Below are 7,101 nucleotides of genomic sequence, written 5' to 3'. Positions count from 1 at the left end.
ACAGAGGAAGGGCAGAAGGAGAGCAGCCCAGAGGGAAAGAGTGAGAGGAGGTTGAGGAGGAGGGGAGGAGAAGGAGAGCCCGAGGTGGGGAGGAGGAGGAGGAAGAAAGGAGGACAGGAGGTGGACAGGAGGAAGAGAGAATTAGGAGGGGAGGAAGACGGGAGGAGAGGAGGTGGAAGAGGAGGAGACTATAGCACCCTTATCAGCCTCCAGTTCTTGGTGCACCCCGTTCTGCGAGACACTCTCCTGTGGTCCGCCCTGGCCTGCAGGGGATCCCCACGCTGAACCTCTGAGGAAGGCTGGCACCCTCTCTCCAGCACATTCCCGGTGCCCTTGCTGAAGCATGTGTCCTCAGGGCCCTCTCCTGAAACATGATCCTCCGAGGTGTCTTCTGGCCTCACCTCTTCTGTCCAGATCCAGCAAGCTCACGTTGCTCAGCCGTTGAACCCCTTCCTTCACCGTCTGCACTGACAGTCCGGGCCTTTCACCATCACTCAGGCATGGACCATCGCTGTTGCCCATCCCATGCCATCCACAGGTTTGCCCCATCCCTTCGGCTGCCTGCCGGGGCATTGGGTTGTGTTTAGCAGCAGAGTGTCTCCAAGTCCCTGACCTAGTCTTCGTTTCCAGCCCCCACAGGTTGAGCTGCATCTGGGTCCCATCCCGCAGGGACACCCCCGGCCGCTGCAGGTGCGTGCTGATCCTGCAGCTCCTCAGGGATGTCATCCCTTTGCCCCTTACCAGGACTGGCACATCCTGCCCGTGCAGCTCTGTGCTGCAGCTTCCCTCTGGTCACGGGTCTGGCCGTCGGCTCACCGATTCCTCCAGCTTCCACGGGACTCTCTGGGTGTTAGCACTGCAAGTTCCTCAGCAAACTGGGACTGTCGGTCACCTACCTGGCAGCCAGTGATAAGGTGAGGGCCACCCCTGGGAGGGAGGACACCTGTGGGGAACATTCTTGTGGGATTTATTTCTCCTTCAGGGTAGGGTGCCTGCACTGGCTCTTGCTGGGCTGATGCTGCAGACTCAGAAGTTTCAAGGGCATCTGGGGAGATTAGATATTCAGAGACCTTCTCCTAGATGTCCCTGTTCCATGTATCAGGCACGCAGCTTTCCCCAACAGGGCCTGTGTCGTTGGCATGATAGACCTGCCTTGGTTGAGCGTTCAGCTGTCTTTGGAGTTCAGCCACCTTAGCAAGTCCTGGGTTTGTTCTTCAGATTTTGCTGCTCGCCCATTGCCTGGATCGGGGGCTACTTTGTAAACCACCAGGACGACTCCAGTGCTTCTGCTTAATTTTTAGACGTTTGTTGATTGCCCTTGGCCTCTCATTAACCCCGTGTGCGTCATCCGGGCAACGTAGTCACCACCATCCACTCCCTGAGTTTCCATTTCCAGACGTCCGTCCTGCCTGGGTCTCCTCACCTGCCAGGAACTTCCTCTTCACAAGCTACCCGTCCCATCAAAAGCTCTAACACCAAAGATCTAGCAACTAGGCTGCCATTTTGTGCCTGGAGCCACCTGCATGCCACCTATGCCCAAAGATGGGAACCTCGTTGCCTCCTGGGCAGTTGCAGGGTGATCCTGTACCAAGACTCCATCTTACAACTTGCTGTCTTGGACCACTCTGGAACCCACTGTCTCAGATTGGGTCCTTTAGGAAGCAGACCGTGAGAGGGAGTTGGCAGGGCCAGAGGTTTACCAGGGCTAACTTGCACTCAGGAAAGGGACAGGAAGGAAGCAGGGCTGGAGAGCAGGTTGGGCCAGACCTGACAGTCTCGAGCAGCCCAAGAGGGAGGTGTGGAGCAAGGGTTGCCCATTAGAGGGACCTGCATTGGGCATGGGTGGTGGGGTCCACATGGTACCTGGCACACAGCAGGCCGTGCAATCCATCTTAACTGACTGGATGAATTAATGCCAAGGAAAGGTGCTCTGGATAGCGGGTATATGCTGAGCAGCACAGGGAAGGGCCCAGCATCTGTCTTTGCACAGCCAGAACTGTGCTGTGCCCTGCAACAGGCCACCCGAGAGCTGCTTTGAGCTTGCGTGTGCATTAGACAACTCTCAGGGGCACGAAGCTTTGCTGGCAGGGCGCCTCGTGACCTGTTGGTATTGGTGTGAGCACAGCCTGGCAGGAGAGGGCAGATCTCGGCACAAAGTATCATGTCAAAAAGCAGATCAGAGCCCGGCCCCCTCCTGGAAGAGGCTCCTTGAGGGTAGGTGCACGCTCATGCCTTTGTTACTTATAAGGGGGCATCTGACAGGCAGAAGGAATTAGGTGAATGGGAAGAGGGAGGGACTGCTCACTCTGGGCAAGGGACTGGGGGAGGCTTCTCAGAGGAGGGGGTGTTCGAGTGGCGTCTTGAAGGCCGAAAGGGTTTTGTTAGGTGGAAAATGGGGGAGTGACAGCCTGTAAGAGTTAGGTACATTCAGGGAGCCCAGAGAAGGTTTGTGGCTGGACCAGATCCATTTGTAGAGTGAAGTCGTGGGAGAAGAGGCTGGGAAACTAGGTTGGGTCCAACTCCTAAAGGCCCACTGAAGGAATGTGGGCTGCATGCTGGGTGCAGCAGCTGAGTGTCCTCACTTGTGTTGCACTGTCAGCATTTTAAAAAGGCAAACCGTGGTTCTCTTACAGAGAAGAATTCATTGATTCACTCATGAGGCCAGCAAGTCATCTGACAAACCTTCCTGTACTTCTGATGGGGCAGGAGTGTTTCTAGACAACAGGCACACAAATATAAGATCCAGCCCAGTGCAGCTCAGGAGCAGCCTTCCACGGATCAGTGGCTGGTACCTCCGGCATGCTCCTGTCCTTGCCTATCTGAACATATGGGTAGTAACCTTAAGCAGTCTCCTGACTTGTCTCAGTCTCCTGACTTGTGATAATGTTTCCAATTCTTGTTCTTGACTGTAGAATGAAGTTTGGAGAGATGTCGTTAGGTCTCTAGGTTCTGAGGATTACTATGGGGTAGGCAGAGGGAGAGAAGCGTGTTGGGGCCAGATGTTCCCGTGCTTCTACCAGAAACTTGATTTGCCCAGTGTACCACCCTCACTTGGTGGGTGTAAGCAGAATGGCCTGCCACTGACAACCCAGAGAAAGAAGGTACAGCGCGGGCTTGCCCTGGTGGGCTCTTGAATGCCCTGAGCTGCAGCAGCATCCAGGGCCAGGTGGTACTTGGTAGGGCCAGCCCCCCACCCACTGTGTCTGATCATACTGCCTTTGAAAGAGGAGGGTAGGTGATGAAGACAAGATGATGAGATAGGGTGGCCTCACACCCAACTGGAACATTTGCAAATGATACTTGGCGAAAGCTTTAGGAAAGAGGCCGCTTCATTTATGAAATGATACTAGCTAATGTTTGACCTTAGTCATATGTTGCTTGATTCCTCGGTTTGCCATCTGCTGGCTGACCCATACAACTTCACTTTTAATTAAAGGTGGGTTGTGATCAGAGTCATGATCTCTGAGTGGCTTCCACAGCAGAAAGTTCTGTGCACTTCTTGGGGGATGTAAGTAGGAGGCGCTAAAACTAATATGTCCATATATTATAAACTATTTCCTCTCTTCTTTCCCTTCTCTAACCATTCCTGCCTTCTTCGTCTTTCTAACTTTCCTGAGGCATTTTACATCAGATTCCAGATACAGAACAACGGATGTTAAAACAAACCCAAATTCCTAATGCTTGTTATCATGAAAACATGGCAACACAGTTCACATGTTCTTTTGAAATGGCCTATATGGTTCAGTCCAGGCATTAACATAGGAGCTCATTGTTTGCATCCTCTGGGTCCTTGTAGTTCATATGATGGGCCAATGTATAGAGGCACACAGAAGGGCTGAGAATGTGGCCATGAGGTAGGTAACAACAAGGCCCAAAGCCTGGGCTTTGGTGTCTAGCAGACCTGGGTTTGAATGGCAACTCTTTGTCTTCCTGTGTGACCTTGTCAGTTACTCGTCTCTCTGTGTCTCCCTCTCCTCTCCTATAAACCAGGAGGCACAAATGCCACTCATTTCACAGGGCTGTTGCTGGCACACACCCTTGCACCTTGTGTTCTCTCTCTGGGATTCAGGCTCTCAAGTTTGCTTCTACATTTACAGGTTGGAGATTATTCCAGAAACACAGATGAAAGATTTTTTTAATTTTGGGTTTCTCAGCTTTGCAAATTTCAGAGATTTCCAACAGTGTTCAAGGGACTGCGATATGATCTTGGCAAAATCTCGTATACTCTTTGAAGGATCTCAGTTATGCTATCTCGGAAATGAATTGGTTACCCTGGAACATGGTTTGCGAACCTATGTGGGCAGACAATGTCATTTTGGAGGGATACTTTTACAGGATATAAGAGTATGAGTTGAAAGTTGGCTTTTTTATTTGTTTGTTTGTTTGTTTGAGACAGAGTCTCACTCTGTGGCCCAGGCTTGAGTTCAGTAGGGCAATCTCGGCTTACTGCAACCTTCACCTCCTGTTTTCAAGCATTTCTTCTGCCTCAGCCTCCCAAGTAGCTAGGTTTACAGATGCGTGCCACCATGCATGGCTAATTTTTGTGTTTTTAGTAGAGATGGGGTTTCACCATGTTGGTCAGGCTGCTCTTGAACTCCTGACATCAGGTGATCTGCCTCCCAAAGTGCTGGGATTATAGGTATGAGCCACCACACCCGGCTGAAAGCTATTTTCTTTAAGCCCTTGAAAAAAAATTGTGCCGCTTCCTTTTGGTATCCATGGTTTCTGATGAGTAATCCCCTTTTTGGAATCATTTTGTCCATATAGGTAAGGTGTCACTTCTCTCTCATTGCTTCCAAAATTTTATTATTATTATTATTATTATTATTATTGTCATTATCTTTTAAAGACAAGATCTCACTTCATTGCTCAGGCTACAGAGCAGTGTTGCAATTATAGCTCACCATAACCTTGAACTTCTGGGCTCAAGCAATCCCCCTGCCTCAGTTTCCCAGGTAGCTAGGACTACAGGTATGAGCTGCCATGCCTAGCTATTTTTGTTTGTTTGTTTTTATTTAATAGTTCTCAAAACTTTAACTCAAATGTTTTAATGTAGATTTCTTTGGATTTATTCTGTTTGGGGTTTGTTCAAGTTCTGAAGTCTGTAGGCTATGTCTTTTGTTAAATTTGGGAAATTTTCAGCCATTATTTCTTTGAATGATTTTTCAGTCTCATGCTTTTTTTCATCTCCTCTGGAACCCTCATGACACAGATGTGAGATCTTTGTTCATAGTCACACAGGTCCCCAAATCTCGGTCCATTTTGTTTTCCCGTGTATTTTCTATTCATTTTTCAGACTGGGAAATATCTGTTCTGTCTTCAAGTTGACTGGTTCTTTGTTCTGTCTATTCTGGCAGTGATTCCTTTATAGCATTTTAAAAATTTTAGTTATGGTATTTTTCAGTTCCAAAATTTCCATTTGGTTCTTCATTATGTCTTCTATTTTTTTTCTTTTTTGGCTGAGACTTTCTATTTTTAATTTGTTTCAAAGTGTTCTTCATTGCTCAATGAAGTATTTATATAATGGTTGTTTTCAATTTGTTTTGCAGAGAATTCTGACATGTTTATCATCAGTGTTGATATCTATTGATTGTATGGTGTTATACCATTTGAGATCTTCCTGGTTCTGGGTATGATGTGTGACTTTAGATTAAAATCTAGACATTTTCATTTTATGTTACTAGGCTTGAGGTATGATTTAAACTTTGTTTTAGCTGGCATTGTCTGACATCACTCCAGCAGAAGAAAGGGGAGGATTGCGCTACATTACTGCATGGTGAGTGTAGCAGTCTACCTTTCCCACATGGCCTCCATTGATCCCTGAAATGGGTGGTGGGGGGACCTTGTTTCTTCTGGGCAGGAGTGGACTTTTTAGATCTGGTCTTGGGCCATACTAATACCTCTGTGGCTGGGATGGTTCGATATTTTTCAGCACTGTATCCACCATTACCTACACAGACACCTTGGGGGATGGGGACTTGCTATTGCCTGGCAGGGATGAAAGTGCCAGCTCCCTAATTGGCCACCTCCAACAGCACCAAGGTAGACAGGAGGGATGTTACAGGTTAGCAAGGATGTTACACTGAGCCCCCTAGTTGGCCTTTACTGGCATGTATAGAAGTGGGGATCAAACTATATTTCTGTGGTGTAGAGTAAAGCAGCTTACTGTCTAAACGTTTCTTATCTTGCTAAATTACAACGTTCCTGGTCCTCTGGCTTTGGTCCTTCTTTCTTCCCTGCCTTCCTGCCTCCATTTCCTCCCTATTTTCCTTCATTCCTTCTTTCTTCTTTTTTCTGTGACTGCTGACATTTCTGGATCCCAACATCTTCAGTTCCATGCCTGGTATATATGGGCAAAGAAAGAAAAAAGAAAGAGAGGGAGACAGAAAGAGAGAAAGGGAAGAAGAGAAAAGGAGAGGAGAGAAGGGGGAAAGAGACAGAAAGAGAGAAGAAAAGAGAGGGAGGGAGGAAGGGAAAAGGAGAGGATAGGGAAAGAGACAAAGAAGGGAAGGGAGGAAGGGGAAAAGAGGAGAGGGAAAGAGACAGGGAGAGAGGGAAAGGGAAGAACAGAGGAAGGGCAGAAGGAGAGCAGCCCAGAGGGAAAGAGTGAGAGAGGGGGGAAGGGAGGAAGGGGAAAGGAGAGGAGAGGAAAGGGAAACAGAGAGTGTGTGTGTATGTCCCCCAATCTGATACAATGGCAGAATACAACAGCCCATGTAGTACACGTGTGAAAAACGTTTACCATGAATGCAGTCATGTGGAAACAATCAGACAAATCCAGGCTGTGGGACGCTGTATAAGACACCTGGCTTGGATACTTATAAAAAGATGAGGTCAGGGAGATAATGGAGCCAGAACATATAAGGCCACTGTGACGACTTCTACTCAGACCAAGAAGGAAACATAAGAGACTCCTGTGCCGGGCTGTGACATGACTTGACTTGGGTTTTAATGGGATCACTGTGGCCGCTCTGAGGAGGAAAGCCTAAAGGGGATCGAGGGCACAAGCAAGGAGACCATTTAGCAAGCTGTTACAGTACTTCAGCACAAGATAGTGGCAGTCTGGACCAGGGTGGTGGCAGAGGAAGTGGTGGGAAGTGG

At 48.5% G+C, this 7,101-nt stretch overlaps 1 long non-coding RNA gene across 1 annotated transcript; it reads left to right on the top strand.

Annotated features, from left to right (window-relative positions):
* The first annotated feature begins 136 nt into the window (after positions 1-136).
* LOC116535290 lies at positions 137-3,452 on the top strand. Its single transcript, XR_004262141.1, has 3 exons — positions 137-538; positions 745-914; positions 1,124-3,452. It is a non-coding gene; the product is annotated as an uncharacterized LOC116535290 (long non-coding RNA).
* Positions 3,453-7,101: the final 3,649 nt, after the last annotated feature.

Source organism: Sapajus apella, unplaced genomic scaffold (assembly GCF_009761245.1).
Source record: "Sapajus apella isolate SASKATOON/1434 unplaced genomic scaffold, GSC_monkey_1.0 scaffold93, whole genome shotgun sequence".
In the NCBI taxonomy this organism is placed as follows: domain Eukaryota; kingdom Metazoa; phylum Chordata; class Mammalia; order Primates; family Cebidae; genus Sapajus; species Sapajus apella.
This window is presented reverse-complemented; position numbering and strand designations above follow the sequence as displayed.